This window comes from Salvelinus alpinus, chromosome 20 (assembly GCF_045679555.1).
Source record: "Salvelinus alpinus chromosome 20, SLU_Salpinus.1, whole genome shotgun sequence".
NCBI classification, from domain to species: Eukaryota; Metazoa; Chordata; class Actinopteri; order Salmoniformes; family Salmonidae; genus Salvelinus; species Salvelinus alpinus.
The window spans coordinates 12,942,342-12,956,431 of NC_092105.1; positions in this window are offsets into that span (position 1 = coordinate 12,942,342).

Here is a 14,090-nt window from a genome sequence, read left to right on the forward strand (position 1 = left end):
GTATAAAACTATCTAGCTGTCTAGCTGGCGAGCAATCTAGCTATCTATTCATGAAATTACCAAAACATATCTGACAACGTGTTGAGATAGACTGTAGTCAACTTTCTACTCAACAACAGGAAAATGTATTCATTACAAGGTAATGATTTACAAATGATTTACAAGTATGGCGAGTGTAAAAATGTTGAATATCTTGGGACTGTTTGAAAGGGGATCATAACCATTTTTACAGGAAACATACCGTGAATCCTGTGTGAATAAAATATTCGTCTCTCTCTCTATATAAATATATATACAGTTGAAGTCGGAAGTTTACATACACTGAGGTTGGAGTCATTAAAACTCGTTTTTCAACCACTCCACACATTTATTTTTAACAAACTATTGTTTGGCAAGTCTTTGTGCATGACACAAGTAATTTTTCCAACAATTGTTTACAGACAGATTATTTCACTTATAATTCAATGTATCACAATTCCAGTGGGGCAGAAGTTAAGATATGCTAAATTAACTGTGCCTTTAAACAGCTTGGAAAATTCCAGAAAATGATGTCATGGCTTTAGAAGCTTCTGATAGGCTAATTGACATAATTTGAGTCAATTGGAGGTGTACCTGTGATGTATTTCAAGGCCTACCTTCAAAGTCAGTGCCTCTTTGCTTGACATCATGGGAAAATCAAAAGAAATCAGCCAAGACCTCATAAAAAAATTGGTAGACCTCCACAAGTCTGGTTCATCCTTGGGAGCAATTTCCAAATGCCTGAAGGTACCACATTCATCTGTACAAACAATAGTATGCAAGTATAAACACCATGGGACCATGCAGCCGTCATACCGCTCAGGAAGGAGACGCGTTCTGTCTCCTAGAGATGAACGTACTTTGGTGCAAAAAGTGTAAATCAATCCCAGAACAACAGCAAAGGACCTTGTGAAGATGATGGAGGAAACAGGTACAAAAGTATCTATATCCACAGTAAAACGAGTCCTATATCGACATAACCTGAAAGGCCGCTCAGCAAGGAAGAAGCCACTGCTCCAAAACTGCCATAAAAAGCCAGACTACGGTTCGCAACTGCAGACGGGGACACAGATGGTACTTTTTGGAGCAATTTCCTCTGGTCTGATGAAACAAAAATAGAACTGTTTGGCCATAATAACCATCATTATGATTGGAGGAAAAAGGGGGATGCTTGCAAGCTGAAGAACACCATCCCAACCGTGAAGCACAGGGGTGGCAGCATGATGTTGTGGGGTTGCTTTGCTGCAGGAGGGACTGGTGCACCTCACAAAATAGATGCATAATGAGGGGAAGTTATCTGGATATATTGAAGCAACATCTCAAGACATCAGTCAGGGAGTTAAAGCTTGGTCGCAAATGGGTCTTCCAAATGGACAATGATCCTGAGCATACTTCCAAAGTTGTAGCAAAATGGCCCTAGGACAACAAAGTCAAGGTATTGGAGTGGCTAAAAAAGCATGTTCGAGCAAGGAGGCCTACATACCTGACAAAGTTACACAAGTTCTGTCAGGAGGAATGGGCCAAAGTTCACCCAACTTATTGTGGGAAACTTGTGGAAGGCTACCCGAAAAGTTTGACCCAAGTTAAAGAATTTAAAGGAAATGCTACAAAGTACTAATTGAGTGTATGTAAACTTCTGATCCACTGGGAATGTGATGAAAGAAATAAAAGCTGAAATAAATAAGTATCTCCACTATTATTCTAACATTTCACATTCTTAAAATAAAGTGGTGATCCTAACTGAACAAAGACAGGGAATTTTTACTAGGATTAAATGTCAGGAAATGTGAAAAACTAAGGTTAAATGTATTTGGCTAAGGTGTATGTATGTAAACTTCCGACTTCAACTGTATATATTTCTCCCGCTCTCTCAGGCATACTTTGGCTCAAGGTGCTAACCTCTAGTCTCAGTTCTCGAGATGCAGCTCCTCTAACGCATCCAAACAATGCATCCAGACAACACATCCAGACAACACATCCAGACAACACATCCAGACAACACATCCAGACAACACATCCAGACAACACATCCAGACAACACATCCAAAGAACAATGTAAATAATTAATCCTTATAACAATGCATTAAAACAATTCGACCTCACTCTTCCTAAGCTACTGACCTGCCTAATTTCACACTTGGAAGACTATTGTTATCTATTGTAACTCCCATAGCCTGGGTTTGTGGAACTCCAGATGGAAGGATGTAGGGAAGAGATTGATTGTTGGAGAGATGGACATCCTCCATACAGAAGGCAGCAGAAACAACAGATGGAATCCAGACAATCTTGGAGAGGAACCAGAGAGGAGTGGTCACTGCACCATATAACCATTTAGTGGGATGTTGATGTGATGTCTACAGTCTTCAAACTGACTTTCTCTCTGAGAAGCTGGACTCAAATACAAGCTGCACATACCGTATGATTATGGACAGGGAGAATAAACTACTGCCATAGATTTGGCTGTGAAACTATTCTGATCCTTTGGCTAAGCCCTGTCCCCCTTAAGCTGGCCTGCCAGTGGGGGTGAGAGTTCATTGGTGTTACTGGGGGGTCAGGAGAGGTCAGATGGGTGGGGGAGGGGTGATACAACCACAATGGTAGAGCTGAATGGAGGAACTGAGGTCTGGGAGCACCATCACTTTAAATCACTGTGCCTAAGCTGTGCTGCCTTAAGGAAACATTCCATACCCCACACACACGCACGCACGGACGCACACACGCACGCACACACAGTTACCACCATAAATTTGAGTCCGACACGTACAGAGAATTATCTTTAAATCAGTGTTCTATATAAAATCGGTGAATATGTCTGAAATATTTTGTTCACCAATGTAGATCTAGGGCTAGATTCAATCACCCGCATAGCATTGTTTTGGCGACGTCGGAGGTGAAACTACATTAGAGCTGTCAAATCCACAAGTGGCTTGTTACCTTATCGCGTACATTGCCATTGGATGCAACGAAAAACCACACCTGACTATAATCCAACAAATCTCATGTAGCTGAGTTACTAATTCAAACACTCAAATTAGACTGATAGGCATGAACTTCTAACGCGGTAGGGATAGTAGAGAAGGAGTGGTTTGTGACAGACAAGAGAAGCCGCTCACCGATGTGTCAGGTAGGGATAGTAGAGAAGGGAGTGGTTTGTGACAGACAAGAGAAGCCGCTCACCGATGTGTCAGGTAGGGATAGTAGAGAAGGGAGTGGTTTGTGACAGACAAGAGAAGCCGCTCACCGATGTGTCAGGTAGGGATAGTAGAGAAGGGAGTGGTTTGTGACAGACAAGAGAAGCCGCTCACCGATGTGTCAGGTAGGGATAGTAGAGAAGGGAGTGGTTTGTGACAGACAAGAGAAGCCGCTCAACGATGTGTCAGGTAGGGATAGTAGAGAAGGGAGTGGTTTGTGACAGACAAGAGAAGCCGCTCACCGATGTGTCAGCTCGTACCACTGTTACACCTCCAACACCGCCAAAACATCTGCTATGTGGATTTGGGCCAACGCTGGTTAACGCTGGTTAATGCTGGTTAATGCCCTAGAGACATTCTGTATTTGCCTTTACAGTAATTCCACAGTAATTCCACATCACACTGTATATCCATATCACGCTGTATATCCTCACCATGCCCCATTCAAAAATGTAAGAACTAAGAACAGATATAGCCCTTGGTTCACTCCATCCTTGACTGCCCTTGACCAGCACAAAAACATCCTGTGGCGTACTGCATGAGCATTGAATAGCCCCCGCGATATGTAACTTTTCCAGGAAGTTAGGAACCAATACACACAGTCAGGAAAGCAAAGGGTAGCTTTTTCAAACAGAAATTTACATCCTGTAGCACAAATTCCAAAAAGTTTTGGGACACTGTAAAGTCCATGGAGAATAAGAGCACCTCCTCCCAGCTGCCCACTGCACTGAGGCTAGGAAACACTGTCACCGATAAATCCACGATAATCCTGAATTTCAATAAGCATTTTTCTACGGCTGGCCATGGTTTCCACGTGGCTACCCCTATGGCTTTCGAAGACTTTAGAAAGGCAGGGCAGGATGGAAATAGGTCTATAACAGTTTGGGTCTAGAGTGTCTCCAACAGCTCTGCACCCCCTGCAGCAACTTGCCCAAGCAAGTTGTGTTATTGACTGTGCGTTTGTTTATCCTATGTGTAACTCGGTGTTGTTGTTTTTGTCGAAACTGCTTTGTTTTATCTCTGTCACGCCCTGACCTTAGAGAGCCTTTTTATGTCTCCTGTTGGTTTGGTCAGGGTGTGATTTGGGGTGGGCTTTCTATGTTCGGTTTTCTATGTTTCTTTATTTCTATGTTTTGGCCGGGTAGCCCTTTTTCCCTCCTTTCAGTGTGGGTAGTTAACTTTGTTTGTGGCACTAATGCCCTGGAAGCTTCACAGTTGTTTTTCGTTTGTTGTTTTGTTGGCGACATTTTGAAATAAAAAGGAAAATGTACACTTACCACGCTGCACCTTGGTCTTCTTCCAGCAACGGCCGTGACAATCTTGGCCAGGTCGCAGTTGTAAATGAGAACTTGTTCTCAACTGGACTACCTGGTTAAATAAAGATGAAATAAAATAAGAAATAAAAAATATATATTGTTATTGGTGAGAGAGAACTATCTTCACTGTAAATCAGGTTGATTTACATCAGCTGTTTGTGTCTGAAATTCAGTTTTAGTTTTTTTGTCTGCTAAGGAAATGAACCTTTTAGCAAACATAACTTGTTACACCTGCTCAAGAGTGCAACACTTTAAGACACTTAAACATGATAAAGGCTAATCTGAAACATTGACCGTATAGGTCCATGTGTGTATGGTTGCTAACTAATGCTAGATATTCATGTATTCATTATTTAACCAGGAAAGAATCTTGGGGGTTAAAAACATTTTGCAAGTCAAACTGTGTCTGTGTGTGTGTGTTGTGTGTTTCTGTGTGTGTGTGTTGTGTGTTGTGTGTGTGTGTTGTGTGTGTGTGTATGTGTGTGGTTGGATCTATTGCAAAATTTCCCCTTGAGATTTGCCTCATGTGTCCGGTTGGGTGGTTTGTCATGTGTACCAGGTCACTCTCAGGTCACCTTCTAATATTATCTCTGCCTCACAAGCTCCGTTCCAGCATCCACACTAACCACTCAGAATATAATAACGTTTAAGAAAAACATTGTAATAGACAATGTATATTGTATGTGTGCAGCCTATCCCTCACTTAGGGAGATAACTAGGACAAGTCCTTCATAAGGTCTGCACTAGGACAAGTCCTTCATCAGGTCTGCACTAGGACAAGTCCTTCATCAGGTCTGCACTAGGACAAGTCCTTCATCAGGTCTGCACTAGGACAAGTCCTTCATCAGGTCTGCACTAGGACAAGTCCTTCATCAGGTCTGCACTAGGACAAGTCCTTCATCAGGTCTGCACTAGGACAAGTCCTTCATCAGGTCTGCACTAGGACAAGTCCTTCATCAGGTCTGCACTAGGACAAGTCCTTCATCAGGTCTGCACTAGGACAAGTCCTTCATCAGGTCTGCACTAGGACAAGTCCTTCATCAGGTCTGCACTAGGACAAGTCCTTCATCAGGTCTGCACTAGGACAAGTCCTTCATCAGGTCTGCACTAGGACAAGTCCTTCATCAGGTCTAGGGCATGAAGATGTTTGTTATCTTATTCCCAAGTTTCCTGTGTTGAGTTGAGTCAGTGTAGCGGTAAGACAGAGGAGATGGCTACGTTCAGCACGATCAGTGGAACCAATGGTTTCGGTCAAGCTCTGTGACATCATCAGTTTCCTCCGCATTGCATCACAGTGACCCCAGGCCAACGCTTCGCCCACGTGAGACATCTCTCAAGAGGGCAAAGTAGTTGCAAGACCATGCTACTGCGTTGTGACGGACGTCGTGTGTTTCTCTCATACTCTCCCATAACAACACCGTGTTACTGTGTTGTGACAACACCGTGTTACTGTGTTTTGACGGACGTCGTGGGTTTCTCTCATACTCTCCCATTGAGATGCAACAACACCGTGTTACTGTGTTGTGACAACACCGTGTTACTGTGTTGTGACAACACCGTGTTACTGTGTTGTGACAACACCGTGTTACTGTGTTGTGACAACACCGTGTTACTGTGTTGTGACGGACGTCGTGTGTTTCTCTCATACTCTCCCAATGAGATGCAACAAAATCCTGCTAAACTTGAATGTTCCCTTTCACCTCAGTTTCAAGTGATGTGAGTCTTTTCCAAAATGACTGAGTGTTCAGAATCCAATCTAGCACCTTCCATTCAGCTGAAGATACTGTACACACACAGCAATACATTCTAGGCTGTGTGAGTGCCCACACACCCACGCATTTTGACCTTGCTGTGACACATGCTGGACTGTGTGTGTCTGTGTGTGTGATGTCATGGGAGTCTTGGGGTTGTGTGAAATCCTTTTGGAGATGTGGGTGTATAATGGGTTCCCATCATGGGAGTTTTCTCCGTCCCTTCCTAAGCTGACTAAGATCCATACGTAGACAAATGTGAGGTGAATATTTGTACATTTAAGGCCAAAAAAAGCAGCAGTTGTCTGCATCATAATTTCTTTATTGCAGTGTGAGTCATGAAAGTCACAGGGTTATTTTATTAGGTTATAGGTCCGTCAAATTTATAAAACAATGAATGTTATTCTAAATCATAATGAATAATGAATAAATCATAATGAATGTGAAACTTTCATTACGTAACTCACAAGTTTACGTACTTCAGAGAAGGACAGAGGACTAACAGAAGCACTGTATGTAAAACTGACTACCCTGGCCCATAAAGAACTGTATTTAAAACTGACTGCCCTGGCCCATAGAGAACTGTATGTAAAACTGACTGCCCTGGCCCATAGAGAACTGTATTTAAAACTGACTGCCCTGGCCCATAGAGAACTGTATGTAAAACTGACTGCCCTGGCCTATAGAGAACTGTATGTAAAACTGACTGCCCTGGCCCATAGAGAACTGTATTTAAAACTGACTGCCCTGGCCCATAGAGAACTGTATTTAAAACTGACTGCCCTGGCCTATAGAGAACTGTATGTAAATCTGACTGCCCTGGCCCAAAGAGAACTGTATTTAAAACTGACTGCCCTGGCCCATAGAGAACTGTATTTAAAACTGACTGTCCTGGCCCATAGAGAACTTTATTTAAAACTGACTGCCCTGGCCCATAGAGAACTGTATTTAAAACTGACTGCCCTGGCCCATAGAGAACTGTATTTAAAACTGACTGCCCTGGCCCATAGAGAACTGTATTTAAATCTGACTGCCCTGGCCCATAGAGAACTGTATTTAAAACTGACTGCCCTGGCCTATGGAGAACTGTATTTAAATCTGACTGCCCTGGCCCATAGAGAACTGTATTTAAAACTGACTGCCCTGGCCCATAGAGAACTGTATTTAAAACTGACTGCCCTGGCCCATAGAGAACTGTATGTAAAACTGACTGCCCTGGCCTATAGAGAACTGTATGTAAAACTGACTGCCCTGGCCTATAGAGAACTGTATGTAAATCTGACTGCCCTGGCCCATAGAGAACTGTATGTAAAACTGACTGCCCTGGCCTATAGAGAACTGTATGTAAATCTGACTGCCCTGGCCCATAGAGAACTGTATGTAAAACTGACTGCCCTGGCCTATAGAGAACTGTATGTAAAACTGACTGCCCTGGCCTATAGAGAACTGTATGTAAAACTGACTGCCCTGGCCCATAGAGAACTGTATTTAAAACTGACTGCCCTGGCCCATAGAGAACTGTATTTAAAACTGACTGCCCTGGCCTATAGAGAACTGTATGTAAATCTGACTGCCCTGGCCCATAGAGAACTGTATTTAAAACTGACTGCCCTGGCCCATAGAGAACTGTATTTAAAACTGACTGCCCTGGCCCATAGAGAACTGTATTTAAAACTGACTGCCCTGGCCCATAGAGAACTGTATTTAAAACTGACTGCCCTGGCCCATAGAGAACTGTATTTAAAACTGACTGCCCTGGCCCATAGAGAACTGTATTTAAATCTGACTGCCCTGGCCCATAGAGAACTGTATTTAAAACTGACTGCCCTGGCCTATGGAGAACTGTATTTAAATCTGACTGCCCTGGCCCATAGAGAACTGTATTTAAAACTGACTGCCCTGGCCTATAGAGAACTGTATTTAAAACTGACTGCCCTGGCCCATAGAGAACTGTATGTAAAACTGACTGCCCTGGCCTATAGAGAACTGTATGTAAAACTGACTGCCCTGGCCTATAGAGAACTGTATGTAAATCTGACTGCCCTGGCCCATAGAGAACTGTATGTAAAACTGACTGCCCTGGCCTATAGAGAACTGTATGTAAATCTGACTGCCCTGGCCCATAGAGAACTGTATGTAAAACTGACTGCCCTGGCCTATAGAGAACTGTATGTAAAACTGACTGCCCTGGCCTATAGAGAACTGTATGTAAAACTGACTGCCCTGGCCTATAGAGAACTGTATGTAAAACTGACTGCCCTGGCCCATAGAGAACTGTATTTAAAACTGACTGCCCTGGCCTATAGAGAACTGTATTTAAATATGACTGCCCTGGCCCATAGAGAACTGTATTTAAATCTGACTGGCCTGGCCCATAGAGAACTGTATGTAAAACTGACTGCCCTGGCCTATAGAGAACTGTATTTAAATATGACTGCCCTGGCCTATAGAGAACTGTATTTAAATATGACTGCCCTGGCCTATAGAGAACTGTATTTAAATATGACTGCCCTGGCCTATAGAGAACTGTATTTAAATATGACTGCCCTGGCCTATAGAGAACTGTATTTAAATATGACTGCCCTGGCCTATAGAGAACTGTATGTAAATCTGACTGCCCTGGCCTATAGAGAACTGTATTTAAATATGACTGCCCTGGCCCATAGAGAACTGTATTTAAAACTGACTGGCCTGGCCCCATGAGAACTGTATGTAAAACTGACTGCCCTGGCCTATAGAGAACTGTATGTAAAACGGACTGCCCTGGCCCATAGAGAACTGTATTTAAATCTGACTGCCCTGGCCCATAGAGAACTGTATGTAAAACTGACTGCCCTGGCCCATAGAGAACTGTATTTAAATCTGACTGCCCTGGCCCATAGAGAACTGTATTTAAATCTGACTGCCCTGGCCTATAGAGAACTGTATTTAAAACTGACTGCCCTGGCCCATAGAGAACTGTATTTAAAACTGACTGCCCTGGCCCATAGAGAACTGTATGTAAAACTGACTGCCCTGGCCCATTGAGAACTGTATGTAAAACTGACTGCCCTGGCCCATAGAGAACTGTATTTAAAACTGACTGCCCTGGCCCATAGAGAACTGTATTTAAAACTGACTGCCCTGGCCCATAGAGAACTGTATGTAAAACTGACTGCCCTGGCCCATAGAGAACTGTATTTAAAACTGACTGCCCTGGCCCATTGAGAACTGTATGTAAAACTGACTGCCCTGGCCCATAGAGAACTGTATTTAAATCTGACTGCCCTGGCCTATAGAGAACTGTATTTAAATATGACTGCCTTGGCCCATTGAGAACTGTATGTAAAACTGACTGCCCTGGCCCATTGAGAACTGTATGTAAAACTGACTGCCCTGGCCCATTGAGAACTGTATTTAAAACTGACTGCCCTGGCCCATAGAGAACTGTATGTAAAACTGACTGCCCTGGCCCATTGAGAACTGTATGTAAAACTGACTGCCCTGGCCTATAGAGAACTGTATTTAAATCTGACTGCCCTGGCCTATGGAGAACTGTATTTAAAACTGACTGCCCTGGCCCCTTGAGAACTGTATGTAAAACTGACTGCCCTGGCCTATAGAGAACTGTATTTAAATCTGACTGCCCTGGCCCATAGAGAACTGTATTTAAATCTGACTGCCCTGGCCTATAGAGAACTGTATTTAAATATGACTGGCCTGGCCTATAGAGAACTGTATTTAAAACTGACTGCCCTGGCCTATGGAGAACTGTATGTAAAACTGACTGCCCTGGCCCAAAGAGAACTGTATGTAAAATTGACTGGCCTGGCCCCTTGAGAACTGTATTTAAATCTGACTGGCCTGGCCCATAGAGAACTGTATGTAAAACTGACTGCCCTGGCCCATTGAGAACTGTATGTAAAACTGACTGCCCTGGCCCATAGAGAACTGTATTTAAATCTGACTGGCCTGGCCCATAGAGAACTGTATGTAAAACTGACTGCCCTGGCCCATTGAGAACTGTATGTAAAACTGACTGCCCTGGCCCATAGAGAACTGTATTTAAATATGACTGCCCTGGCCCATAGAGAACTGTATTTAAATCTGACTGCCCTGGCCCATAGAGAACTGTATGTAAAACTGACTGCCCTGGCCTATAGAGAACTGTATGTAAAACTGACTGCCCTGGCCTATAGAGAACTGTATGTAAATCTGACTGCCCCGGCCTATAGAGAACTGTATTTAAATCTGACTGCCCTGGCCCATAGAGAACTGTATGTAAATCTGACTTCCCTGGCCTATAGAGAACTGTATGTAAAACTGACTTCCCTGGCCCATAGAGAACTGTATGTAAATCTGACTGCCCTGGCCTATAGAGAACTGTATGTAAATCTGACTTCCCTGGCCTATAGAGAACTGTATGTAAAACTGACTGCCCTGGCCTATAGAGAACTGTATGTAAATCTGACTGCCCTGGCCCATAGAGAACTGTATGTAAATCTGACTGCCCTGGCCTATAGAGAACTGTATTTAAATATGACTGCCCTGGCCTATAGAGAACTGTATGTAAATCTGACTGCCCTGGCCTATAGAAAACTGTATGTAAATCTGACTTCCCTGGCCTATAGAGAACTGTATTTAAATATGACTGCCCTGGCCTATAGAGAACTGTATGTAAATCTGACTGCCCTGGCCTATAGAAAACTGTATGTAAATCTGACTGCCCTGGCCTATAGAGAACTGTATTTAAATTTGACTGCCCTGGCCCATTGAGAACTGTATTTAAAACTGACTGCCCTGGCCTATAGAGAACTGTATTTAAAACTGACTGCCCTGGCCTATAGAGAACTGTATTTAAAACTGACTGCCCTGGCCCATAGAGAACTGTATGTAAAACTGACTGCCCTGGCCTTTAGAGAACTGTATTTAAATTTGACTGCCCTGGCCCATAGAGAACTGTATTTAAATCTGACTGCCCTGGCCTATGGAGAACTGTATTTAAATCTGACTGCCCTGGCCCATAGAGAACTGTATTTAAAACTGACTGCCCTGGCCTATAGAGAACTGTATTTAAAACTGACTGCCCTGGCCTATAGAGAACTGTATTTAAAACTGACTGCCCTGGCCCATAGAGAACTGTATGTAAAACTGACTGCCCTGGCCTTTAGAGAACTGTATTTAAATTTGACTGCCCTGGCCCATAGAGAACTGTATTTAAATCTGACTGCCCTGGCCTATAGAGAACTGTATTTAAATCTGACTGCCCTGGCCTATAGAGAACTGTATTTAAATCTGACTGCCCTGGCCCATAGAGAACTGTATTTAAATCTGACTGCCCTGGCCTATAGAGAACTGTATTTAAATCTGACTGCCCTGGCCCATAGAGAACTGTATTTAAAACTGACTGCCCTGGCCTATAGAGAACTGTATTTAAAACTGACTGCCCTGGCCCATAGAGAACTGTATTTAAATCTGACTGCCCTGGCCTATAGAGAACTGTATTTAAATCTGACTGCCCTGGCCCATAGAGAACTGTATTTAAAACTGACTGCCCTGGCCTATAGAGAACTGTATTTAAATTTGACTGCCCTGGCCCATTGAGAACTGTATTTAAATATGACTGCCCTGGCCCATAGAGAACTGTATTTAAAACTGACTGCCCTGGCCTATGGAGAACTGTATTTAAAACTGACTGCCCTGGCCTATAGAGAACTGTATTTAAAACTGACTGCCCTGCCAGTTGGTCAACGGGGTAGAGGGTAGAGGGCAGGTGCTAGGGGGGGGGGGGGGGCGTAGAGGGTAGAGGGTAGGGGGTAGAGGGTAGGGTGTAGAGGGTAGGGGGTAGAGGGTAGGCGGTAGAGGGTAGGGGTAGAGGTTAGAAGATAGAGGGTAGAGGGCAGGGGGTAGAGGGTAGGGTGTAGAGGGTAGAGGGTAGGGGGTACATGGTAGGGGGTAGAGGGTAGGGGGCAGAGGGTAGGGAGTAGAGGGCAGTGGGTAGAGCCAGGGGGTAGAGGGCAGGGACATTTGTGCAGGGGCTAAAGGGTAGGGAGTAGAGGGCAGGGGGTAGAGGGCAGGGGGTAGAGGGTAGGGGCTAGTGTGCAAGGGGGTAGAAGGCGGGGGCTAGAGGGGAGGGTCTAGAGGGCAGTGGCTAGAGGCCAGTGGTTAGAGGGCAGGTAGTAGAGGGCAGGGGGTAGAGGTCAGGTAGTAGAGGGCAGGGGCTAGAGCCAGGGGCTAGAGGGTAGAGGGCAGGGGCTAGAGCTAGGGGCTAGAGGGTAGATGGTAGAGGGCAGGGGCTAGAGCTAGGGGCTAGAGGGTAGATGGTAGAGGGCATTGGCTAGAGCCAGGGGCTAGAGGGTAGATGGTAGAGGGCAGGGGCTAGAGCTAGGGTCTAGAGGGTAGATGGTAGAGGGCAGGGGGTAGAGGGCAGGGGCTAGAGGGCAGGGGGTAGAGGTCAGGGGCTAGAGGGTAGATGGTAGAGGGCAGGGGCTAGAGCTAGGGGCTAGAGGGTAGATGGTAGAGGGCAGGGGCTAGAGCTAGGGGCTAGAGGGTAGATGGTAGAGGGCATTGGCTAGAGCCAGGGGCTAGAGGGCAGGGGGTAGATGGTAGAGGGCAGGGGCTAGAGGGCAGGGGGTAGAGAGCAGTGGCTAGAGGCCAGTGGTTAGAGGGCAGGGGGTAGAGGGCAGGGGGTAGAGGGTATATGGCTAGAGGGCAGGGGGTAGAGAGCAGTGGCTAGAGGCCAGTGGTTAGAGGGCAGGGGGTAGAGGCCAGTGGTTAGAGGGCAGGGGAGTAGATGGTAGAGGGCATTGGCTAGAGCTAGGGGCTAGAGGGTAGATGGTAGAGGGCAGGGGCTAGAGCTAGGGGCTAGAGGGTAGATGGTAGAGGGCATTGGCTAGAGCTAGGGGCTAGAGGGTAGATGGTAGAGGGCATTGGCTAGAGCTAGGGGCTAGAGGGTAGATGGTAGAGGGCAGAGGCTAGAGCTAGGGGCTAGAGGGCAGTGGAGTAGAGGGCTACCTCTGCCCTATATCCCCCTGCCCTCTACACCTTGCCTGGTCCATGTCGCTTGTCTTTCCCAATTTTATATACATGCCATTCAGCATCAGAGCACTCACCCACCCTACTGCCCCAACTTCAGTCTGTTTCATAACCACTAGATTTGTTGATGAATTGAGTAATGGTTACAAGAACCCTGGGATTTGGAATGTCTATTTCAGTGTGTCTGTCTCAGCCCCACAGAGCTACTGTATACACAGAGCTGCAGAGACACCAACAGCAGGTAACTGACTGCCACTCACACAGAGTGTCACAGGTATATAAGTCATAGAGACAGGGACACAGAGGGGGACAGTCATATAAGTCATAGAGACAGGGACACAGAAGGGGACAGTCATATCTTTCCCACGGTCTAGTTATCTAGGTTTTGTTGTAGGCTAGTTTGCAGTGTGTTAGGTAACAGGTGTTATCAAAGAGGATGTTGTTGCTAATTTGTTAGCTTCACCCTTTTCAAGACTAACTTTGAACAAGAAGTTAAGTTTAAAATGATCATCATCTGGTGAGTAGAACAGTATTTTTTTATTGCAGTTTGCTTGCTGTTGCTAGCTATCTTTTTGAAAATAACTTATCTGTGAAACATTGTTGGTTAAACTTTAAACATACAATATGTTACTAATTTGCAAAATGTACAATAGGTTACGAATTTGCAAAACGAATTCCAATTAGTTGTGGCTAAATTTAGTTGGTGGCTAAGGCTAACGTTAGCTGGGCTAGGCTAGGGGTTAGGGGTTAGGGCTAAGGTTAGGAGTTAGGCTGAAGGCTGAAGGGTTAAGGTTAGGGAA